Source organism: Triticum urartu, chromosome 6A (genome assembly GCF_056163025.1).
Source record: "Triticum urartu cultivar PI428250 chromosome 6A, HENAU_Tu73, whole genome shotgun sequence".
Lineage (NCBI taxonomy): Eukaryota > Viridiplantae > Streptophyta > Magnoliopsida > Poales > Poaceae > Triticum > Triticum urartu.
In genome coordinates this window covers 472,280,586-472,307,832 of record NC_141878.1, presented here as the reverse complement: position 1 = coordinate 472,307,832, position 27,247 = coordinate 472,280,586, and positions in this window count along the sequence as shown.

Here is a 27,247-nt window from a genome sequence, read left to right as displayed (position 1 = left end):
CGTTTTGGCCTGTCCTTTGCCTCAAAAGGACTGGGCCACCTTGCTGCACTTTTGTTACTACTATCGTTACTTTCTCGTTACAAATTATCTTGCTATCAAATTACTCCACTAACTACAATTTCAGCACTGCAGACATTACCTTACTAAAAACCACTTGTCATTTCCTTCTGCTCCTCGTTGGGTTCGACACTCTTACTTATCGAAAAGAGCTATAATTGATCCCCTATACTTGTGGGTCATTGATACATCTCCAACGTATTTACTTTTTCTCATGCTTTTCCTCTTCTTTTAGACTCTAATTTGCATGATTTGAATGAAACTAACCCCGGACTGACGTTGTTTTCAGCAGAACTACCATGGTGTTGTTTTTTGTGCAGAAATAAAAGTTCTCGGAATGGAACGAAACTTCACGAGGATTTTTTATATAATAAATAAGAATTTCTGGACCGAAGACCTACCGGAGAGGGGGCCCTGGGTGGGCACAACCCACCACGGCGCGCCCCCCTCTCCTGGCGCGCCCAAGTGGGTTGTACCCACCTAGTGGCCCCGCAGACCTCAACCCTGACACTATAAATTCCTATTTTCGGAGAAAAAAATCAGGGAGAAAGAATTATCACGACCCACGAGATGGATCCGCCGCCAAGCCCTATTCTTCCCTGGGAGGGCAGATCTGGAGTCCGTTTGGGGCTCCGGAGAGGGGGATCTTTGTTCTTCGTCATCACCAACCCTTCTCCAACGCCAATTCCATGATGCTCCCCACCGGGAGTGAGTAATTCCTTCGTAGGCTCGCTGGTCGGTGAGGAGTTGGATGAGATTCATCATGTAATCGAGTTAGTTTTGTTAAGGCTTGATCCCTTGTATCCACTATGTTCTTACATTGATGTTGCTATGACTTTGCCATGCTTAATGCTTGTCACTTTGGGCCCGGGTGCCATGATTTCATATCTGATCCGTTTATGTTATCACCATTATATCCATGTTCTAGATCCGATCTTGCAAGTTATAGTCACCTACTACGTGTTATGTTCCGGCAACCCCGGAGTGACAATAACCGGGACCACTCCCGGTGATGACCGTAGTTTGAGGAGTTCATGTATTCACTATGTGTTAATGCTTTGTTCTGGTTCTCTATTAAAAGGAGGCCTTAATATCCCTTAGTTTCCAATATGGACCATGCTGCCACGGGATGGTAGGACAAAAGATGCCATGCAAGTTCTTTTAATAAAGCGCGTATGACTATTTACGGAATACATGCCTACATTATATCGATGAACTGGAGCAAGTGCCGTATTGCCCTAGGTTATAACTGTCACATGATGAATATCATCCAACAAGTCACCGACCCAATGCCTATGAATTTATCTTATATTATTTCTGCTAAGTTACTACTGCTATCATCACTATTACACTTGCTACAAAATTACTGTTATCACTATTACTGTTACTATTGCTGCTGTCACTACTATCAAAACTACCAAACTACTTTGCTATTGATCACTTTGCTGCAGATAATTAATCTCCAGGTGTGGTTGAATTGACAACTCAACTGCTAATACCTTCAAATATTCTTTGGCTCCCCTTATATCGAATCTATAAATTTGGGTTGAATACTCTACCCTTGAAAACTGTTGCGATCCCCTATACTTGTGGGTTATCAAGACCTCTTTTCTGGCGCCGTTGCCGGGGAGCATAGCTATATTTGTTGAGTCACCTGGGATTATTATCATATTATCACTATGAAGAATCTAAAGGATCCTAAGACTAAGATATTTCCCCCAAGGACGAGGGGAGGTAAGGAACTGCCATCCAGTTCTGCTTTAGATTCACCTGCTCTTATGAGTAAACTTGCAACACCACCACATGCTATTAATTCTGATATGTCGCAAGTTATTGATGATGCTACTTCTACTATGAATGATGCTTATGATGATGCTAGTACCTTGCTTGATAATGATGATGTGCCACTTGGTGAATTTCTTGATAAACAAATTGCTAGATTTATACAACATGATGTTGTTGAATCTGATGATGAGCTTGAACTGAATCTCCTAAAACACCTACTAGAACTAGCCTTCCTAGATACGAATTGCCTAAGGTACCGGAAGGTTATGTTATGAGTGAATAAACAACTAGAGATATTCTTGCTTGCAAAGATAGAGATGATCTAGAGAAATTACTACACAAGTATAAAGAAAAATCTCTGAATGCTATAATGAAGTGTGATCCTAAGTTTGCAACTTCACCTATCTTTATTGATGATAAGGATTATGAATTCTCTGTTGACCCGGAGTTAATCACTTTGGTTGAATCTGATCCTTTCCATGGTTATGAAACTGAAATTGTTGTGGCACATCTTACTAAGTTGAATGACATAGCCACTCTTTTTACTCATGATGAGAAAACTCACCATTACTTTATTCTAAAATCATTTCCTTTCTCATTAAATGGAGATGCTAAAGCTTGGTACAATACTCTTGCTCCTGGTTGTGTGCGTAGTCCCCAGGATATGATTTATTGCTTCTTTAAAAAATATTTTCCTTCTCATAAGAAACAAGCTGCCTTACAGGAAATATTTAACTTTGCTCAAACTAAAGAAGAGAGTCTCCCACAAGCTAGGGGGGCTTTGCCAATTACATAATGCTTTGCCTGATCATCCTCTTAAGAAAAATGAAATACTTGATATCTTCTACAATGGACTAATCGATACTTCTAGGGACTTCCTAGATAGTTGTGCTGGTTGTGTTTTTAGGGAACGAACTGTTGGGCAAGCTGAAGAATTATTGAATAACATATTGAAAAACTATGATGATTGGACTATTCCTGAACCACCGCCTAAACCTACTCCGAAGAAGAGGGGTATATTATATCTCAGTCCTGAAGGTATGCAAGTGGCAAAGAAATCTATGAAGGAAAAAGGTATTAAAGCTGAGGATGTTAAAAATTTACCTCCTATTGAAGAAATACATGGGCTTAATACATCACCACTACCTAAGGTGGTAGAGGTAAATTCTCTTATGAAGTTCAATGATAATGATAATCCTCACAATATGCATCCTAGTCAATGCCTTTATGATTTTGAAAACTATATTAGAAAACAAGATCACTTCAATGCAAATGTTATGAAACAATTGAAATATAATTCTGATATGATTGCTCGCTTGAGTGGCTTGTTATTTAGAATATCAAATGATGTTAGAGGTGTTGGAAAACATGCTTCTATGGTTCAAACTCAACTAGAACAAGTTGCTAAATCTCAAAGAGAATTGCTTGATGAAATGAATAATAATATGCATGACTTTGCTGTTAGAGTTGCAACTAGAGGAGGTAAAATGACTCCGGAACCACTTTATCCTGAGGGACACCCAAAAACAATTGAACAAGATTCACAAAGAGCTAACACTAGTGCACCTAGTTCTTCTAAAAAGAAAAAGAAAAAGAAAAATGATAGGACTTCACATGCTCCTAGTGAACCTGAAATAGAGAAACCTCCTGATAATGATAATGAAGTTTCTATCTCAGATGCTGAAACTCAATCTGGTAATGAACACTCACCTAGTGATAATGAAAAAGATAAAGCTGATGTTCATGAAGATACTCAACCAAACAATGAAAAAGAACCAGATAATGATGTTGAGATAGAACCACCTATTGATCTTGAAAACCCACAACCTAAGAATAAAAGATATGATAAAAGAGACTTCATTGCTAGAAAACACGGTAAAGAAAGAGAACCATGCATTCAAAAACCTATGCCTTTTACACCCAAGTCAACTAAAAAGAATGATGATGAAGAATTTGAATGCTTTTCTGAAATGCTGAGGCCAGTCTTTTTGCGTACTCGCTTGACTGACATCTTGAAAATGCCTCCGTATGCAAAGTATATGAAAGACATCATCTCAAATAAGATAAAAATATCGGAAGCTGAAATCTTCACTATGCTTGCTAATTATACTTTTAAAGATGGAGTACCTAAAAAACTTGGAGATCTGGGAATACCAACTATACCTTGCTCTATCAAAAAGAATTATGTGAAAACTGCTTTGTGTGATTTAGGAGCTGGTGTTAGTGTTATACCTTTCTCTTTATATAAAAGACTTGACTTGAATAAACTCACACCTATTGAAATAGCTTTGCAAATGGCTGACAAATCAACTGCCATACCTATCGGTATTTGTGAGGATGTGCCCATTGTTGTTGCTAATGTTACTATTTTGACTGACTTTGTTATACTTGAGATGCCCGAGGACGACAACATGTCGATTAACCTTGGTAGACCCTCCTTGAACACTGTAGGGGCTATTATTGATTGCAATAAAAGCAAGATCACTTTTTATATTAATGGCAATGAGCATACGGTGCACTTTCCGAAGAAACAATTCCAAGTGAATGGTATTAATGCTATTGAAAAATCTTCGACAATCACTATTGGAAGTTTTCAAATACCTCTACTGTAACACCCCGCATGTAACTTACCATATTTGTACTCCGACTCTTGCCATTTTCGGCTCTAAGTTATGAGATTCCCTTTGTGGTTGGGTTTGTCTTCGTTTTTATTTTGTTCATGTCTTGCATTTCATATCATGTCATCACGTGCATCTCATCTGCATACGTGTTCGTCTCATGCATCCGAGCATTTTCCCCGTTGTCCGTTTTGCAATCCGACACTCCTACGTCCTCCGGCGCCCCCTTTTGCCTCTTTTCATGTGTGGGTGTTAAACGTTCTCGGATTGGACCGAGATTTGCCAAGCGGCCTTGGTACACCACCGGTAGACCATCTGTCAAGTTTCGTGCCATTTGGAGTCCGTTTGATACTCCAACGGTTAACCGGGGAACCGTAAAGGCCTCGTGTGTGTTGCAGCCCAACACCCCTCCAAGGTGGCCCAATAACCCTTCCAAACTTATCCCATGTCCTCCGCCGTCGGATCACGACCGTGTGGCCGAAAACTACACCTCCATTTGGACACTCCTACCTCATCCTACCTATAAATATGTGCACTCCTCTGAATTTTCGGGTCCAAACCCTAGTTCCACCTCTCCCTCCGCGCCGGACGCACTCGCCGGTGCCGGACACGTCCGCCGCCGCCTCCCTCGCCCAATCCGCCGCTGCCACATGGCACCCCGCGAGCCCCGATGCCGCCGGCCCGCGCGAGCCCACGGCAGGCCCGCCCGGCCCGCGCGCCTCCGCCCCGCCGCCCGCTCCTAGTGCCGCACGCCGCCCGGCTCCGCCACCGCTCCGCCGCCCCACGTCCTCGCCGGCCACGCGCTGCCGTCAACCTCCGCCGCCCCGGCAACCGTCGCTCCCCGCCGTCCCGCGTCCCGCGCCACTGCACCATCCGGGAGACCGCACCCATCGTCGTCCGGATCCGGCGCCCAGAGCTCCGGCGACCACTATCTCCAGATCCGGCCGTCGCGCCTCTTCATCCGGTGGGAACCCCGGCGATCCTCATTTCTCGCACCAAGAGCAAACCCTATATCTGTTCTAGGAGGTGATAATTTCCACTAAGTCCCCTTTCTCTGTAACATTTCGAGCCACTGTTCATCACATCATAACTTCATGATCGTTGCTCCATTTTGTGTGTGCAATATATCAAAATGTTCATCATGATGTGTTCTTAATTTTGTTCCATTGTGCCATGCTTGTTTGAGTCCATCTTGATGCCCAAATCATTGATGCAAGAGTGCTATAAAATGTTAGGTGCTAATTCTTAGCAGAGTATGAGCATTTGTCATTTTTGCTACAATTGTTGTGTGCTGCTTTTGAACATGAGCTCTACATGTGTTTTGGGCTATACCATGACATCTTTACAGGAGTGTATGCCATGTATTTTTGTGATCAATGTGGTGACTAGCACAAGCATGCAAAGTAGCTCTCGTGATATTGCTGATTTCAGGGACTTAGAATTTCACTAAGTCTTTTCCCTGTTGTTATTTTTATGCCATGTATTCATGTTTCTACAGAGTGATCCATGCTTGTTTTGAGTATCTTCAGTAAGGATGATTTGGACATATAGTTATGCTCTATCCATCCATGCCCCTGTTTGAAATTATGGAGTAACCTAGCATGACTTAATCTTGCTCTATTTTTGCTATAAAATGTTCCTGACAGATTGTTTACATGTTAATCAATCTTGCCAAGGTTGTTGTACTTGATCCTTGCATGTTATAAACTTGTTCTTGCTTTGGTTAGCTTCATGATCATGTCTTCTTGCTGGTAGTATGCTTAGTTTGTCATGTGAGGCTTTGTGATGAGTGAATCGAGCTCGCAAAGAGGCCTTCATAATTCTATGTTTGCCATGCCGAGTTTTCTGCTAAGTTGAATCTGTTAACAAAACTTGCTATGTTTACATGGGCGCCATCATATTTTCTATGCCCTTTTGGCTCATGGTCAGTAAGGGACTTTTGTTCTATGCTTTGAGTAGATTCATGCCATGCCTTTGTTTGCTATGTCCTGTTCCTGTAGCATATTGTTATCTTGCTCTAAACATTGCTTCCTGATGTTAATTCCTGACATGTTGGTATTTTCACCAAGTCTGTGAAGCTGATATCTTTAGCACTTTTGCCATGCTTGTTTAGACCTGCTCTTTTGTGATTTAGCCGTAGCTCAGTGTTCATCTTTTGTCAAGAATCTTGAGTAGATCCCTGCCATGTGCTTTGTTGCTATGATGGAGTGCAGTAGCTTAGTTTCTTGTTGCATTCTAGGTGGCATCATGCTATTAATTGCAGAATTGTGCCATTCTTGTTTTGCTTGCCATTTGCAAACCGTGCATCCGATTCCGGTGATATTTATATCGATTTCGACCGAAATCAACTCATCTTTCCAGCGGCACACTTGGTTTGCCAAGTTGAGGCCTGGTTCAACCTTTTCCTTCCGGAGCATGCATGTGCATTGCATATCACATCCCGCATATCATGTCATGTTTTGCATCATGTTGCTTGCGCATTGCACCATGGTTGATTCTTGTTTCCTTTTGCTTGTGTTCTTGCTTTGGGTAGAGCCGGGAGACGATTACATGATCGAGGAACCCGTTGAGTACGCTTACGAGGATCAAGCTTTCGTCAACTCGGAGAACTTTGCAGGCAAGATGACCATACCCTCGAAATCACTTCTATCTTTGCTTGCTAGTTGTTCGCTCTATTACTATGCCGCGATACCTACCACTTGCTTTATCATGCCTCCCATATTGCCATATCAAGCCTCTAACCCACCTTTCCTAGCAAACCGTTGTCTGGCTAAGTTACCGCTTTGCTCAGCCCCTCTTATAGTGTTGCTAGTTGCAGGTGAAGATGATGTTTGTTCCTTGTTGGGATATCATTATTATATCTTGTTTACTTTAATGCATCTATATACTTGGTAAAGGGTGGAAGGCTCGGCCTTATGCCTGGTGTTTTGTTCCACTCTTGTCGCCCTAGTTTCCGTCATACCAGTATTATGTTCCTTGATTTTGCATTCCTTACGCGGTTGGGTTATAATGGGAACCCCTTGACAGTTCGCCTTGAATAAAACTCCTCCAGCAAGGCCCAACCTTGGTTTTACCATTTGCCACCTAAGCCTTTTTCCCTTGGGTTTCGCGGACTCAAGGGTCATCTTTATTTTAAGCCCCCGGGCCAGTGCTCCTCTGAGTGTTGGTCCAAACTAGGCGATGTCTGGCGCCCCCTGGGCAACCAGGGTTTATGCCAACCCGATGTCTTGCCCATCCGGTGTGCCCTGAGAACGAGATACGTGTGACTCCTATCGGGATTTGTCAGCACATCGGGTGGCTTTTCTGGTCTTGTTTTACCATTGCCGAAATGTCTTGTAACTGGGATTCTGAGTCTGATCGGGTCGTCCTAGGAGAAGGAATATCCTTCATTGACCATGATAGCTTGTGATGGGCTAAGTTGGGACACCCCTACAGGGTTTTGAACTTTCGAAAGCCGTGCCCATGGTTATGGGCAGATGGGAATTTTTTAATATCCGGTTGTAGAGAACTTGACGGTTAACTTAATCAAAATGAATCAACCGCGTGTGTAGCCGTGATGGTCTCTTTTCGGCGAAGTCCGGGAAGAGAACACGGTCTCGTGTTATGCTTGAACGTAAGTAGTTTCAGGATCACTTCTTGATCACTATAGCTTCTCGACCGAGCTTTGCTCTCTTCTCGCTCTCATTTGCGTAAGTTAGCCACCATATATTCTAGTTCTTGCTGCAGATCCACCTCACTACCTTTTCCTACCCATAAGCTTAAATAGTCTTGATCGCGAGGGTGTGAGATTGCTGAGTCCCCGTGACTCACAGATTACTTCCAAAAACAAATGCAGGTGTCGATGATGCCAGTGCAGGGGACGCGGCCGAACTCAAGTGGGAGTTCGACGAGGATTCATGATGTTACTATGTTTCCTTTCCGGATGATCAGTAGAGGAGCCCAGTTGGGGCGATCGGGGATCTAGCATTTGGGGTTGTCTTTCTTTATTTGGTTCCGTAGTCGGACCTTGATTGTATTCTGGATGATGTAATGCTATATTTATGTATTGTGTGAAGTGGCGATTGTAAGCCAACTCTTTATCCCTTTCTTATTCAGTACATAGGATGTGTAAAGATTACCCCTCTTGCGACATGCCTACTATGCGGTTATGCCTCTAAGTCATGCTCCGACATGTGGGAGATATAGCCGCATCGTGGGTGTTACATCTACCTACTATAAAAAAGAAATATGAAATACTTATTGTAGGGGAAATGCATATCCCCATTGAGGTAACCTAGTGATTTAGGGAAGTTCTTCGGTTTCATGTTAATCTAAAGTGGTTGTTAATAAGACTTGATCAACCTTATTAATGAATCATTTTTGAACGGTATGAAGTTGATGAATTTAGTAAGCACTACCTTCTGTCCCAACCTTTTTTCTATTTTTATTAGTTAAATAAAATAAAATGCCATGTTTTGTCTATTTTCTGAATGTCCCATGCAATAAAAAATGACCCAAAAATAAAAGTTCTCAGAATGCCCTGAAAATTTTACATGATTTTTTTCTAAATATTTGAGAATATTTGGTGCAATAAACATCAAAGGGAGGTGCACCAGGTGGGCACAACCCACCTGGGCGTGCTAGCACCCCCAGGCGCGCCCTGGTGGGTTGTGGTCCCCACGTGCCCCCTTCACTTATCTCTTTAGTCCACATCATCACTTACCTTCAGAAAACAATATCATTTACTCTCTCTCCCATGTTCTTGAGCTCAACCCCGCGGATTTCGATCTCTTTACTCGAAGCTCCATTTCCGAAACTGTTTTGGTGGATTGTTGCTTTGTATGTGACTCCAGCGTTTGTCCAATTAATTTTTGTTTTAGTGGTTTATACTTTGAATAATTAGCTACTCTTGGTGCTGCTATAGATGTGCTTGCATGTTGAATTCTTAGTGTTCTAAGTAGTTTGAATGCTTGCTATGGCCTCTATGTATCCCTATGTGTAGTTGCTATCAATCTTATAAAGTTTTATTGACAAATTTTTGTCACCCGAAAATTCTTATTTTCAGAAAATTGTATGCGGACATGATGAACCTATTTGGAAGGAGTTCTTCGAGGAGACGATCCTCGGGGGCATCTTCTAGTGATAGTTCTGCTCGTTGTTCTTATGTTGAACCAAGTGAAAGTTCCACACGAAGTGCCGCTACCAAAACATGCTTATGGCCTTGTGATGAGTATATGATGCGAGTGGGCATTAAGGAGGAATTTGAGCAATATGTTCAAAATGCCGGTCTCGGTCCCTACCTCTCAGATAAGTGTGAACAGCACCAACTTCTCACTGAATCATTTGTCAAAGGATTTAAATATTTTCCTCGTGAGTCTAGGGTGTCGTTTATGCTTTATGATAATCCATTTACTATTCCACTAGAGAATTTTTCTTACCATTGCAAACTTCCATTCTGGGGTTCGCTTGATGAGCCATCAACGGCTGAGTTTGAGTATTTCTTGGCTAGCCTTTGTTATGGTGAAAATAGGGGAGTGAGACAAGGAAGAATAAAGAGCATTCACTTTCCCGCAATTCAGTATTTTGCATTATTTAACGGGAAATGCATAGTAGGCAAGCAAGACTATCGCATACTTTGTGCGACAGACTTGAGCCTCATTCACACTGCTCTCACTGGTGAAAGGGATTATAACCTTGCAGCCATAGTTTCACGCAGACTCCAACACAATGCTAACAGCGGCTGGTTCTATGGTGGAATTTATGCCACGCATTTAGCACGAGGGTCGGGTGCTTCACCTCTGCCCTTTGATCCTATTCTACCCACGCAGTATTTAGATTTTGACACCTTAAAAGAGGATAAGATTCTCAAGGGAAAGGTTGATAACTTCACTTATAATCTTTTGTTTAACCAAACATCTGTTGTGGACACATATTTACCTGCGCCTGCTCTTTTTGACTATAACAGCAAGGGAAGATATTTTGTTCTTGAGAGCGAGGCCCGAGCTCATAACGCAGTAGTGGTGGCGGCACGGCATGCTGAGGCATCCGCACCGAGAGCCTCTGTGAGCTACCATGCCGACTACAACCCTCCAGGCTACAGACCGATCACCAACTTAGGCCAAAAGTCTAAGCTTAGGGGAGTACGTGTTTCCACCGACTTTACATTCATGTTCACTCATTCCAATTGTCGGTGTCCATACTTTTTCATTGTATCATCCATGCTTAGATTTATTTTCTTGCTTTCTTCTTTTGTGTTTGGAAAAACTTCAGAAAAACCAAAAAAATTAGTTGTAGTAATTTAATTTCTATTGCATGCTTAGATGTAGTATTAAAAAGAGAAAACCCAAAAATATTTCCTTGTTCTTCTTTTGCTTATTGGGAGCTTTCCCGTGTAAATAGTTTTTCTTGTTTTTGCTTTATTTGCTTGCTAAAGAAAACCAAAAACTCCAAAAATATTTCATTGTGTTTCTCTGAATTTCTTTTCTTTTATTTGAGTTGTACCGAGGAGAAGACCACGATGAAAATGTTGAGTGGCTCTCATATGTATAATTGTTGAACTAATAAAGATCACATTTTACCTTGTCTTCTCCTGTTGAATAAAATGTTTGCAAATTCCAGCTTAGTCCATGGCACTCTAGCACTGTTATTATTTTCATATCATTTGGTCGTGCAAGTGAAAGGCAACAATGACGACATTCGATGAACCTAGTATCAATGATTCAGCCCATTATGACAATTAGAGATTATAGTTTCTCATGCCATGCATAAGTAGCTGGGAGTTGATAATGATTTATCTTGGATATCAACATAGCTTTAAAATGATTGTGATGTAGTATGATGATATGGTATCCTCCTCCGATTGTTCAAGTGGCTTGACTTGGTACATGTTCATGCATGTAGTTGAGTCAAAACCAACATAACCTATGTGATATTTATGTTCATGGTGTTCATATCCTACTCATGCTAGTGCCCAATGTTACTTATGCATAATGCATGGTTATGATCGTTGTTGCTCTCTAGCTGCCCGCTTCTCAATCTAAATTGCTAGCCTTCGCCTGTACTAAGTGGGAATTCTTCTTGTACATCAAAAACCTTGAACCCAAAGTTATTCCAGATGAGTCCACCATACCTACCTATATACGGTATTACCCTGCTGTCCTAAGTAAATTTGCATGTGCCACCTCTAAAAACTTCTAAAAATTATCCGTTTTATGTGCCTGGATCGTTCATGGAACGGCAGGAGGTGGTCGGTATCTTCCATGCTAAGCGGGTTATTCTTAGGTCGAGTGTTTATTCACTCGCCATCACACGAGAAAAGGGCGGTATTAGGGATGCCCAGTCCCAAACTGCAAATTACAAAAAGAGTTAATCGCTCGAATAATCAAACAAAAACTCCCAATGGATTCAAAACCTTTACTTTTATCGCTTGGGAACAGTCACTAGCCTGTTTAGCATGGGAGATATTGATAACTGATGGCCGTGGAGTAAATGAGAAGGGTGCATGTCTCAAAATATCATTTATCTCTTTTTTAAAAATTGAGCTCTGGCACCTCTGGAAATCACTGCTTCCCTCCATGAAGGGACTTTCTATTTACTTTCATCTTGTGTCACCACCTTCTAAAACAAGCGCCAAAAACTGAGTAGAGCACAGTTGTCATGATTTATGCATTGTGTATAGCTAATGTTGGGTGCATCATGACTAGATCTTTTCTACCATGAATTACAATGTTTAGTAATACGTCTCCAACGTATCTATAATTTTTTATTGTTCCATGCTGTTTTATTATCAATCTTGGATGTTTTATAATCATTTTATAGTCATTTTATATCATTTTTTATTACTAACTGATACGTCTCTGTCGTATCTATAATTTTTGATTGTTCCATGCCAATATTCTACAACTTTCATATACTTTTGGCAACTTTTTATACTATTTTTGGGACTAACATATTGATCTAGTGCCCAGCGCCAGTTCCTGTTTGTTGCATGTTTTTTGTTTCGCAGAATATCCATATCAAACGGAGTCCAAACGGGATAAAAACTGACGGAGATTTTTTTTGGAATATATATGATTTTTGGGAAGAAAAATCCACGCAAGATGATGCCTGAGGGGGCCACGAGGCAGGGGGGCACGGCCCTGACCCTCGTGGCCACCCCGTAAGGCGGTTGATTCCCTTATTTCGCTGCAAGAAATCTAATATCCGGATAGAGATCATGTTAAAATTTCAGCCCAATCGGAGTTACGGATCTCCGGGAATATAAGAAACGGTGAAAGGGTAGAATCTGAGAACGCAGAAACAGAGAGAGACAGAGAGACAGATCCAATCTCGGAGGGGCTCTCGCCCCTCCCGTGCCATGGAGGCCATGGACCAGAGGGGAAACCCTTCTCCCATCTAGGGAGAAGGTCAAGGAAGAATAAGAAGGAGGGGGGCTCTCTCCCCCTTGCTTCCGGTGGCACCGGAGTGCCACCGGGGGCCATCATCATCACCGCAATCTTCACCAACAACTTCACCGCCATCATCACCAACTCTTCCCCCCTCTATGCAGCGGTGTGACCTCTCTTTTACCCGTTGTAATCCCTACTTAAACATGGTGCTCAATGCTATATATTATTTCCCAATGATGTATGGCTATCCTATGATGTTTGAGTAGATCCGTTTTGTCCTATGGGCTATTTGATGATCAAGATTGGTTTGAGTTGCATGTTTTATTATTGGTGCTGTCCTATGGTGCTCTCCGTGTCGCGCAAGCGTGAGGGATCCCCACTGTAGGGTGTTGCAATACGTTCATGATTCGCTGGGTTGCGTGAGTGACTGAAACACAAACCCGAGTAAGGGGGTTGTTGCGTATGGGATAAAGAGGACTTGATACTTTAATGCTATGGTTGGGTTTACCTTAATGATCTTTAGTAGTAGCGGATGCTTGCTAGAGTTCCAATCATAAGTGCATATGATACAATTAGAGAAAGTATGTTAGCTTATGCCTCTCCCTCAAATAAAATTGCAATAATGATTACCGGTCTAGTTATCGATTTCCTAGGGACAAATAACTTTCTCGTAACAAAAGGCTCTTTACTAAAACTAACTTAGTTGTGTCTTTACCTAAACAGCCCCTACTTTTTATTTACGCAATCTTTATTATCTTGCAAACCTATCCAACAACACCTACAAAATACTTCTAGTTTCATACTTGTTCTAGGTAAAGCGAACATCAAGCGTGCGTAGAGTTGTATCGGTGGTCGATAGAACTTGAGGGAATATTTGTTCTGCCTTTAGCTCCTCGTTGGGTTCAACACTCTTACTTATCGAAAGCTGTTGCGATCCCCTATACTTGTGGGGTATCAAGACCTTTTTCTGGCGCCGTTGCCGGGGGGCAATAGCGTGGGGTGAATATTCTCGTGTGTGCTTGTTTGCTTTATCAGTAAGTAATTTTTATTTGTTGTTCTTAGTTGTTTTCTATCTTTAGTTATGGGTAGGAAACGCAAAATACCAAAAAAATTAGTTGTACCTACTAAACCAATGGTTGAAGAACCACTCAAAATCTATCACACTATTGAAGCTTATTACTTGGATCATCTTCGATCCCTATGTGCTCGTGCTAAAACCCCAACTAGCTTAGTTGAGGGAAAATCTTTAGATGAGCATGCTTGTTATGTGCGACACCGAATATCTGAAAAAAGGGAAACTTTTACTGGGTCAAATTCATCGTTTGCAATGCTATGCTTGGAATTTATGCGAAATAAATGATATTACTTGTTTTTCTGAAAACCCTAAGAAACACCTTCCCTATCAATGTGAGTTTAGTGATAATGGAATCGTACCTTCGTATGCTAAGGTGTTTATAGTTACTATGATGTTCAACAAATTGAAGAATTTGTTGCTTTTAAGGGTTCTTATGAAATTGCTTCTTTGATTGAAACGTATGATGCTACTCTTTACAAATCTAAAAATTTTCACATACTTAAATATTGCTATGATAATTATGCTTCTAATGCCTATGTTGAACCATATATTGAGGACTACCCCGTTGTCCAAGAAGAGACTAATATTTTGCAGGAGTCTATGGAAGAAGAAATTGATGAAACTATGAGCTCATTGGATGAAAAAGATGAGGAGGAGAGCGAAGAACAAAAGGAGGAAGAGCGGATTAGCTACCCGTGCCCACCTTCTAATGAGAGTAACTCTTCAACTCATACATTGTTTAATTTCCCTTCGTGCTTACCGAAGGATGATTGCTATGATGATTGTTATGATCCCGTTGATTCTCTTGAAATATCCCTTTTTAATGATGCTTGCTATGCTTGTGGCCAAGATGCCAATATGAATTATGCTTATGGAGATGAACTTGCCATAGTTCCTTATGTTAAACATGAAAGTGTTGCTATTGCACCTACACATGATAGTCCTATTATCTTTTTGAATTCTCCCGACTACACTATATCGGAGAAGTTTGCCCTTGTTAAGGATTATATTGATGGGTTGCCTTTTACCGTTGCACATGATGATTTTGATGAATATAATATGCATGTGCTTGATGCTCCTACGTGCAATTATTATGAGAGAGGAACTATATCTCCACCTCTCTATGTTTCCAATATGATAAAATTGCAAGAAACTGCTTATGCTATGCATTGGCCTTTACTATGTGTGCATGAATTATTCTTTTATGACATGCCGATGCATAGGAATAGAGTTAGACTTCATTGCTATATGATATATGTTACTTTGTGCTCACTAGTAAATTACAAATCATTGTTAATTAAAATTGGCTTTGATATACCTTAGGGTCCGGGTGGATCCATTACTTAAGCACTATATGCCTAGCTTAATGGCTTTAAAGAAAGCGTTGCCAGGGAGACAACCCGGAAGTTTTAGAGAGTCATTTATTTCTGTCGAGTGCTTTCATATAGTTTAAAAACAATAAAAATAAAGAGGGGAACCCAAAACTTTTTCAAAAAGGAAAGTGAAAGTGAGAAAGACAAGCATTGTTGAAGTGGGAGAGCTCCTTGAACTTTGTTCATGCTCACGGAAACTTTGTGAATCTTGATTACAGAAACTTTTCAACAAAAATAATTATACCCTTTTACAATTCCATTGTATTATAAAAATAACATGCCAAGGTTTGCCTTTAGGATGTTTACATTTGCTTGATGGTTTGTACGGTGCAGGACAGAAACTTTGGCTGTAGTGCGAGATTTTACATTTTTAGCTGGAATGTCAAATGGTTCTGATTCTTTTTGCAATGTATTCCTATAGAAATTTTTTATTTTTCCTAATTTTGGTAGAATTTTTCAAGTACCATAAGTATGGTGAATGTTCATATTATTACAGACTGTTCTGTTTTAGACAGATTCTGTTTTTGATGCATAGTTTGCTTGTTTTGATGAAATTATCGATTTATATCAGTGGATTAAGCCATGGAAAAGCTATATTACAGTAGACACAATGAAAAAACAAAATATGAATTGGTTTGCAACAGTACTTAGAGTAGTGATTTGCTTTATTATACTAACGGATCTTACCGAGTTTTCTGTTGAAGTTTTGTGTGGATGAAGTGTTCGATGATCGAGAAGGTCTCGATGTGAGAAGAAGGAAGAGAGGCAAGAGCTCAAGCTTGGGGATGCCCGATGCACCCCAAGTAAATATTCAAGGAGACTCAAGCGTCTAAGCTTGGGGATGCCCCGGAAGGCATCCCCTCTTTCTTCAACAAGTATCGGTATGTTTTCGGATTCGTTTCGTTCATGCGATATGTGCAATCTTGGAGCGTCTTTTACATCTAGTTTTCATTTTTATTTTATGCACCATGCTGGTATGAGATAGTCCTTGGTTTATTTATAGAATGCTCTATGCAGTTCACTTATATATTTTGAGTATGGCTTTATAGAATGCTTCATGTGCTTCACTTATATCATTTGAAGTTTGGATTGCCTGTTTCTCTTTACATAGACAACCGCCATTTGTAGAATGCTCTTTTGCTTCACTTATATTTGTTAGAGCGTGGGCATATCTTTTGTAGAAATAATTAAACTCTCTTGCTTCACTTATATCTATTTAGAGAGATGACAGGAATTGGTCATTCACATGGTTATTCATAAAATCCTACATAAAACTTGTAGATCACTGAATATGATATGTTTGATTCCTTGCAATAGTTTTGCGATATAAAGATGGTGACATTAGAGTCATGCTAGTGGGTAGTTGTGGATTAGTAGAAATACTTGTGTTGAGGTTTGTGATTCCCGTAGCATGCACGTATGGTGAACCGTTGTGTAACGAAGTCGGAGCATGAGGTATTTATTGATTGTCTTCCTTATGATGGCGGTCGGGGACGAGCGATGGTATTTTCCTACCAATCTATCCCCCTAGGGGCATGCGTAGTAGTACTTTGCTTCGAGGGCTAATAAACTTTTGCAATAAGTATGTGGGTTCTTTATGACTAATGTTGAGTCCATGGATTGTACCCACTCTCACCCTTCCACCATTGCTAGCCTCTCTAGTACCGCACAACTTTCGCCGATACCATAAACCCACCATATACCTTCCTCAAAACAGCCACCATACCTACCTATCATGGCATTTCCATAGTCATTCCGAGATATATTGCCATTCAACTTCCATCATCATCATATACATGACTTGAGCATTCATTGTCATATTGCTTCGCATGATCGTAAGATAGGTAGCATGATGCTTTCATGGCTTGTCTGTTTTTTTATGTCATTTCTATGCTAGATCATTGCACATCCCGGTACACCACCGGAGGCATTCATATAGAGTGATATCTTTGTTCTAGTATCGAGTTGTAATATTGAGTTGTAAGTAAATAAAAGTGTGATGATCATAATTATTAAAGCATTGCCCCAGTGAGGAAAGGATGATGGAGACTATGATTCCCCCACAAGTCGGGATGAGACTCCGGACGAAAAAAAGAAGAAGATAAAGGCCAAAAAAAGAGAAGGCCCCCCAAACAATAATAATAATAAATGAGAGAAAAAGAGAGAAGGGGCAATTTTAATATCCTTTTACCACACTTGTGCTTCCAAGTAGCACCATGTTCTTCATATAGAGAGTCTCTTGAGCTATCACTTTCATATACTAGTGGGAATTTTCATTATAGAACTTGGCTTGTATATTCCGATGATGGGCTTCCTCAAATGCCCGAGATCTTCATGAGCAAGCAAGTTGGATGCACACCCACTTAGTTTCAGTTTGAGCTTTCATACACTTATAGCTCTTAGTGCATTTGTTGCATGGCAATCCCTACTCACTCACATTGATATCTATTGATGGGCATCTCTATAGCCCGTTGATATGCCTAGTTGCTGTGAGACTATCTTCTCCTTTTTGTCTTCTCCACAACCACCATTCTATTCCACCTATAGTGCTATATCCATGGCTCACGCTCATGTATTGCGTGAGGGTTGAAAATGCTGAAGCGTGTTAAAAAGTATGAACCAATTGCTCGGCTTGTCATCGGGGTTGTGCATGATGTGAATATTTTGTGTGGTGAAGATGGAGCATAGCCAGACCATATGATTTTGTAGGGATAACTTTCTTTGGCCTTGTTATTTTGAAAAGACATGATCGCTTTATTAGTGGGCTTGAAGTATTATTGTTTTTATGTCAAATGATAGACTATTGCTTTGAATCACTCATGTCTTAATATTCATGCCATGATTAGACATATGATCAAGATTATGCTAGGTAGCATTCCACATCAAAAATCATCTTTTTTTATCATTTACCTACTCGAGGACGAGCAAGAATTAAGCTTGGGGATGTTGATACGTCTCCGTCATATCTATAATGTTTTATTGTTCCATGCCAATATTCTACAACTTTCATATACTTTTGGCAACTTTTTATACTATTTTTGGGACTAAACATATTGATCTAGTGCCCAACGCCAGTTCCTGTTTGTTGCATGTTTTTTGTTTCGCAGAATATCCATATCAAACGGAGTCCAAATGGGATAAAACTGATGGAGATTTTGTTTTGAAACATATATGATTTTTGGGAAGAAAAATCCATGTGAGACGATGCCTGAGGGGGCCACGAGGCAGGGGGCGCGCCCCAGGGGGGCAGGTGCGCCCCTGACCCTCGTGGCCACCCCATAAGGCGGTTGATGCCCTTCTTTCGCTGCAAGAAAGCTAATATCCGGATAGAGATCGTGTTAAAATTTCAGCCCAATCGGAGTTACGGATCTCCGGGAATATAAGAAACAGTGAAAGGGTAGAATCTGAGAACGCAGAAACACAGAGAGACAGAGAGACAGATCCAATCTCGGAGGGGCTCTCGCCCCTCCCGTGCCATGGAGGCCATGGACCAGAGGGGAAACCCTTCTCCCATCTAGGGAGAAGGTCAAGGAAGAAGAAGAAGAAGAAGAAGGAGGAGGAGGGGGGCTCTATCCCCCTCGCTTCCGGTGGCACCGGAGTGCCACCGAGGGCCATCATCATCACCGCAATCTTCACCAACAACTTCACCGCCATCATCACCAACTCTTCCCCCCCCCTCTATGAAGCGGTGTAACCTCTCTTTTACCCGCTGTAATCTCTACTTAAACATGGTGCTCAATGCTATATATTATTTCCCAATGATGTATGGCTATCCTATGATGTTTGAGTAGATCCGTTTTGTCCTATGGGCTATTTGATGATCAAGATTGGTTTGAGTTGCATGTTTTATTATTGGTGCTGTCCTATGGTGCTCTCCGTGTCACGCAAGCGTGAGGGATCCCCGCTGTAGGGTGTTGCAATACATTCATGATTCGCTTATAGTGGGTTGTGTGAGTGACTGAAACACAAACCCGAGTAAGGGGGTTGTTGCGTATGGGATAAAGAGGACTTGATACTTTAATGTTATGGTTGGGTTTTACCTTAATGATCTTTAGTAGTTGCGGATGCTTGCTAGAGTTCCAATCATAAGTGCATATGATACAAGTAGAGAAAGTATGTTAGCTTATGCCTCTCCCTCAAATAAAATTGCAATAATGATTACCGGTCTAGTTATCAATTGCCTAGGGACAAATAACTTTCTCATAACAAAAGGCTCTTTACTAAAACTAACTTAGTTGTGTCTTTACCTAAACAGCCCCTACTTTTTATTTACTCAATCTTTATTATCTTGCAAACCTATCCAACAACACCTACAAAGTACTTCTAGTTTCATACTTGTTCTAGGTAAAGCGAACATCAAGCGTGCGTAGAGTTGTATTGGTGGTCGATAGAACTTGAGGGAATATCTGTTCTGCCTTTAGCTCCTCGTTGGGTTCGACACTCTTACTTATCAAAAACTGTTGCGATCCCCTATACTTGTGGGTTATCACTAACCTATTGACATAGTGCCAAGTGCCAGTTGTTGTTTTTTCCATGTTTTTTACATCACAGAAAATCAATATCAAATGGAGTCCAAATGCCACGAAATTTTATGGAGATTTTTTCCGGGCCAGAAGGAAGGAAATGGGCCCTGGTTGCACCTAGGGGGTGCCCCAAGGGGGACACAACCCACCAGGGCGCGCTAGGAGGCCCAGGCGCGCCCTGGTGGGTTGTGCCCACCACCGTGCCCCCGGACCGGCTCTTTGCTCTATAAATACCCCCAAAATACCAAAACCATAGGGGAGTCGACGAAATATTCATCCAGCCGCCACAGAGTCTAGAACCACCAAATCCAATCTAGACACCATCACGGAGGGGTTCACCACTTCCATTGGTGCCTCTTCGATGATGTGTGAGTAGTTCTTTGTAGACCTTCGGGTCCGTAGTTAGTAGCTTGATGGCTTCATCTCTCTCTCTCTTGATTCTCAATACAACGGTCTCTTGGAGATCTATATGATGTAACTCTTTTGCGGTGTGTTTGTTGGTATCTAATGAACTTCGAGTTTATGATCAGATCTATGTTTTTATATCCATGAAAGTATTTGAGTTTCTTTGATATATTTTATGCATGATCTCTTATAGCCTCGTATTTCTTCTCCGATATTTGGGTTTTGTTTAGCCAACTTGATCTATTTATCTTGCAATGGGAAGAGGTGCCCGGTAGTGGGTTCGATCTTATGGTGCTTGATCCTAGTGACAGAAAGGGAACCGGCACGTATGTATCATTGCTACTAAGGATAAAAAGATGAGATCTATATCTACCGCCATATAGATAAATGGATCTTGTCTACATCATGTCATTGTTCTTATTGCATTACTCCGTTTTTCCATGAACTTAATACACTAGATGCATGCTGGATAGCGGTCGATGTGTGGAGTAATAGTAGTAGATGCAGAATCGTTTCGGTCTACTAATCTTGGACGTGATGCCTATGTAATTATCCTTGCCTGGATATCGTCATAATTATTTGAAGTCCTATCAATTGGCCAACAGTAATTTGTTTACCCACCGTTTGCTATTTTTCTCGAGAGAAGCCACTAGTGAAACCTACGGCCCCTGGGTCTTCTTTCTCATATATTTGCCTTGCGATCTACTTTTCCTTTGCATTTTTATTCAGATATCTATCAAACCAAAAAAATACAAAAATACCTTGATGTGTTTTATCTTTATTTATTTTATTTGGCATTCGATCTACCAATCTACTACAATTTACCTGACGTCCGCTTGCCTATCTCGAGGCGCCGTACCCCGGAAGGGATTGACAACCCCTTTAACACGTCGGGTTGCGAGGTGTTGTTGTTTGTGTGAAGGTGTTGTTTATGTTGTGTTGCTTGGTTCTCCTACTGGTTCGATACCTTGGTTTCATAACTAAGCGAAATACCTACCATCGTTGTGCTACATCATCCCTCCCTCTCCAGGGAATTACCGACGTAGTTGCAACTACCATCAAGGAGAATTTCTGGCGCTGTTGCCGGGGAGGATCTTCAACATAACCAGTTTCCTAATCACAAATCTCATCTCCTTGCAATTTACATTATTCGCCATTTTCCTCTCTTTTTCCTCTCCCCCACTTCAGAAAAATTTGTTGTTTTATTTGCCCCTCTTTTCGTTCACCGTTTTCTTGTCGGATCTGTTTTTGTGTGCAATCTTGTTTGCCTTTATTATCATTATGGATAATTCCTCCTCTATTGCTTGCACTCCCGAGAACGAGGTTCTCAACTTTAAACAAAGGGGAGGAGAAAGTTTAAAAGATGCTTGGTATAGAATTTGCAATGCTCATAATAGATCTATCCGTAAGCAATCTACCGTTGTGCTTCTGCGTTGTTTTTATGTTGGCATCACCACTTGGTATAGATTCGTCCTTGATACGATTACCGGTTGAAATTTCTTAATGAGTCCTCCTTTTAATGCTCTTAATGCTATGGGAAATTTAGTGGGCTCACCACCTCTTATGGTTAATGAAACAATTTTGACTCTCGAGCATGTTATGGAAAGACCAGATGCTATCGAAAAGAAAATGCTCACCGAAGATCATATGGAAATTATACATAAAAAGATGCATAATTTTGCCACTAATCTTGGATCAAAAGCGGGCTAAATTTTTAAGTTGTTAAAATAAAGGGGTACTTTAATCCATGAAAGAATAGAAGAAAGTCCGTCTCGGATCGATAAATTGGAAGAAATCTTTAGTAATCTAAGCACGGCTTTTACTACCACTAAAATTATTGAGGAAACTCCTACAAATAGTAGGAGATCCAAAAATAAGGGTGCAACTCCTAGTGATAGCAATAAAGGAGATCTTAAGATGATTAGTATCTACCCTGATTTTGTTGAAGTGATAAGAGATCCTTTTTGCAAGAATGAAATCTTTGAATTTATTCCCAGGAGTGTTGTTATTGAAAATCTTTATGCTAAATCTTTGAGGTATTCTAAGTGTTTGATTGAAGAGTTGGACAAAGATGACAAAACTTAGAACCTTGCTATATGCCTGGCTAAGGGCGTAAAACTATAGCGCTTGTTGGGAGGCAACCCAATGAATAAAATTTATTTTTGCTTTTTTGCTTTTTGTTCTTGTGTGTTTACACAGTTATGCTACTATTATGATTGTGTTTTTTGTGTTTTAATTAGTGTTTGTGCCAAGTAAAGCCTTTAGGATCTTCTTTGGCAATAGTTGTTTGATCTTGCTGAAAAAACAGAAACTTTTACGCTCACGAAATTAATTTTCATTTTTTTATCATAGAGCAATAAAATACCCATTACAATTGAAGTAGATCAATATACAAATTTCTCATGTTGTCCTAATTTTTCAGAGTTTTTTGAGTTACAGAAGTATTCAAAATAGTCAGATTGCTACAGATTGTTCTGTTTTGACAGATTCTGTTTTCTTTGTGTTGTGCGCTTATTTTGATGGCTTATGGTTTTCTTTGATGAGGTTTTGCGATAGAAAAGTTGGAATAAAGTAGATATAATACAAAAACAAAATATGAATTGGTTTTATACAACACTTATAGTAGTGATTTATTATTCTTATACTAACGGACCTCACGAAGGCTTTGTTGAGTTTTGTGTGATTGAAGTTTTAAAGTTTTGGGTTATCTTACAATGGATGAAGGAAGGATGTAAGAGCCTAAGCTTGGGTATGCCCCGGCATCCCAAGCTATTATCCAAGAATGAGCAACCAACTAAGCTTGGGGATGCCCCTGAGTGGCATCCCCGCTTTCTTCCAACAACTATCGGTATTTTACTCGAGGCTATATTTTTATTCATCACATGATATGTGTTTTGCTTGGAGCATCTTGTATGATATGTGTCTTTGCTTGTTTTATTTTGTGTTTTAAGTCATCAATCCTTGCTGGACACACCTTTTTGAGAGAGCCAAAATTATGTCATGACTTGTTAGAATTGCTCTCTATGCTTCACTTAAATCTTTTATGAGCTAGGACTTGCTCTAGTGCTTCACTTATATATTTTTTAGCACGGTGTGCTTTGTTATTTTTGAAGAAATTCTCTCTTGCTTCACTTAGATTCATTTGAGAGTTAGTAAAATTTTGAAGAACTTCTCTCTTGCTTCACTTAAATTATTTTGAGAAAAAGAAATTTTGTTATGTTCATGATCTTCACTTATATTTGTTTGAGCTTATGAAAAGCAACACATGAAAATTAGTTCCAAAGTGATAGATATCCAAGAAGGATAAAGTAAAAAAATGTCATGAAGATCATTGGACAAAATAAACTTGATTCTTAGTAATAGTTTTGAGATATGCTGATGTGATATGTGAGTTATGTTGATGAGTAATTGTGCTTTAGTAGGAATATTGGTGTTAAGGTTTGTGATTCCCTATGCATGCACGAAAGTCAATAATCATGCAATGAAAATTATATCCTACTTGTGGTGCATTATTCAGTGTTAATTATGCTTAATGCTTGCTTATGAGATTATTCGCTTCTTGGTTGGTCGCTTCTCAATCTTTTTGCTAGCCTTCATTTGGCACTAAGTATGATCTCTACTTGTGCATCGAAAATCCATTAAACCAGTTTTGCCACATGAATCCACTATATCTAACTATATGTTGTATTCTTTTGCCGTTCTAAGCTAATTTTCATGTGCCATCTCTAATTTTCAAAATAAACTTCTCTTTTGTGTGTTTGTTTCGCTCGCGGAGCGGTGAGGGGTGGCTAATATTTTCCATGCTAGATGTGTTATTCTCAAGATGAGTGTTTATTCACTTGTCATTGCACGAGAGTAAGGCAAAGGTATTAGGGATGCCCAGTCCTGGAATGCAAAAACAAATGAATTTACTTTATGTTGTCAAATAATATATTCCTTGGAAAGTGTTGGTATGGAGGGCACCCGTGGATACGGTTAGCCATGGAAAGTGAAAGTTATGGTGGAAAGGGAATAAACTTTATTTTCTGTTTGGGAACCGCCTATGGCATATCTAGCATGGAAAGTGTTCAGAACTCTAAGTTGTTTTCGTTGGTGGGATGGATACACCTCCCAAAAATTTTTTATCTCAAATTTTTTGCTTTGAGCTCTAGCACCTCTATAAATCCCTACTTCCCTCTACGAATGGCCTTTCTTTTACTTTATGCAATTTTTATTTTGAAATTTAAGTCTCCATCTTATCTAATAAAAGCACCAAGTAGGAGGCAATATGATCGTGCTCAAGTATTGGGTGTAGTTAATATTCGAGTGTGTTTCATGAATGGATAAATGTTTGAGCATGATGGGCTAGGGATAACTTGTTTTAGCAATGATATTTTTGAAAGACATGGTTGCTTGTTGATATGCTTGAGTATCTAAATTATTATGTCAAAACTATACTATTGCTTTGAATCACATAAAAGTCCAAATGTCCATGCTATAAAGAAAAGAATATGATATGGCTTGATGAATAGTGCTCCACATCAAAAATTCTGTTTTTATCACTTACCTACTCGAGGACGAATAGGAGTTAAGTTTGGGGATGCTGATACGTCTCCAATGTATCTATAATTTTTGATTGTTCCATGTTGTTTTATTATCAATCTTGGATGTTTTATAACCATTTTATAGTCATTTTATATCATTTTTTTGGTACTAACCTATTGACAAAGTGCCAAGTGCCAGTTGTTGTTTTTCCATCTTTTTTACATCGCAGAAAATCAATATCAAACGGAGTCCAAATGCCACGAAACTTTATGGGAATTTTTTATGGGCCAGAAGGAAGGCAATGGGCCCTGGTTGCACCTGGGGGTGCCCCGAGGGGGGCACAACCCACCAGGGCGTGCCAGGAGGCCCGGACGTGCCCTAGTAGGTTGTGCCCACCTCGGGTGCCCCCCGGCCCGCGTCTTTGCTCTATAAATACCCCAAAAATACCAGAACCCTAGGGGAGTCGACGAATATTCATCCAGCCGCCGCAGAGTCCAGAACCACCAGATCTAATCTAGACACCATCACAGAGGGGTTCACCACTTCCATTGGAGCCTCTCCGATGATGCGTGAGTAGTTCTTTGTAGACCTTTGGGTCCGTAGTTAGTAGCTAGATGGATTCATCTCTCTCTTGATTCTCTATAAAATGGTCTCTTGGAGATCCATATGATGTAACTCTTTTGCGGTGTGTTTGTTGGGATCTAATGAACTTCGAGTTTATGATCAGATCTATGTTTTTATATCCATGAAAGTATTTGAGTTTCTTTGATCTCTTTTATGCATGATCTCTTATAGCCTCGTATTTCTTCCCCGATATTTGGGTTTTGTTTGGCCAACTTGATCTATTTATCTTGCAATGGGAAGAGGTGCCCGGTAGTGGGTTCGATCTTACGGTGCTTGATCCCAGTGACAGAAAGGGAACCGACACGTATGTATCGTTGCTACTAAGGATAAAAAGATGATATCTATATCTACCGCCATATAGATAAACAGATCTTGTCTACATCATGTCATCATTCTTATTGCATTACTCTGTCTTTCGATGAACTTAATACACTAGATGCATGCTGGATAGCAGTCAATGTGTGGAGTAATAGTAGTAGATGCAGGCAGGAGTCGGTCTACTAATCTTGGACGTCATGCCTATGTAATGATCATTTCCTGGATATCGTCATAATTATTTGAAGTTCTATCAATTGCCCAACAGTAATTTGTTTACCCACCGTTCGCTATTTTTCTCGAGAGAAGCCACTAGTGAAACCTACGGCCCCCGGGTCTTCTTTCTCATATATTTGCCTTGCGATCTACTTTTCCTTTGCATTTTTATTCAGATCTATCAAACCAAAAAAATACAAAAATACCTTGATGTGTTTTATATTTATTTATTTTATTTGGTGTTCGATCTACCAATCTACTACAATTTACCTCACGTCCGGATTGAGAACCCCTTTAACACGTCAGGTTGCGAGGTGTTGTTGTTTGTGTGCAGGTGTTGTTTACGTTGTGTTGCTTGGTTCTCCTACTGGTTCGATACCTTGGTTTCATAACTGAGGGAAATACCTACCGTCACTGTGCTACATCATCCCTTCCTCTCCAGGGAATTACCAACGTAGTTGCAGCTACCATAATTTAGTAGCTGCTTGAATTTTGGAGGTGCTCTGCATTTATGTTTTGCGGTCTCAGAAAGGGCTAGCGAGATACCTCTATTGTCATATTATATCATGGTTGTTTTGACAGCGTGTTGCCATTTGAGATATCTTATTATTGCTCGCTAGCTGATTACACTACTGCAGGATGCTGCTAACGCGACACTTCGATCAGTGACCATTCAAGAAACTGTGTGCGATGCCATAATCGCAAACGGTGTTGTATGAGAACCGTCAGAAACGTATAAAATGTTTGCGATGATGGATGCATCAAACACGGTTCAGGTTTTAGTTGCGTGTGCGATGAAGGGTGTACGGTTCAGTTCAATTAACTATTTGCGATGAGGAGGAACAAAAGAAACGGGCAGCCAGATGAAGGCATGTGCGATACGCAACATACGGTTCACTCGGATGAATTGTTTGTGATTAGGCAACACAAAAGAAACGGGCAGCCAGATGAAGGTGTGTGCGATATATAGCATACGGTTCACTCGAATGAACTGTCTGTGATTAGGCAACACAAAAGAAACGGTCAGCCAGATCAAGGTGTGTGGGATATACAACATGCGGTTCACTCGGATGAACTATTTGCGTTGACACAAGAGTACAGAAACGATTCAACTTTAACAAGACGTGTGTGTTGTGCGATGGGCTTGCATGCGGTTCACTCGGCCCTTGTCGTCAGTGTGTGACCTTTGTGGCAACCGTTCGCTTCCCAGGCTCCTCTTCATGTACCATGGAAACCGTCCATCGACTCTTCGCCTTTCCCTCTCGATTTGGAACTGTTGCCGCACGTTAGCTCTTCCTCCTCCTCCATTTTCCTTCACCCTTCCTTCTGCCATTGTTTGATCGTCTTCTCCATGGAGGGAACAAGC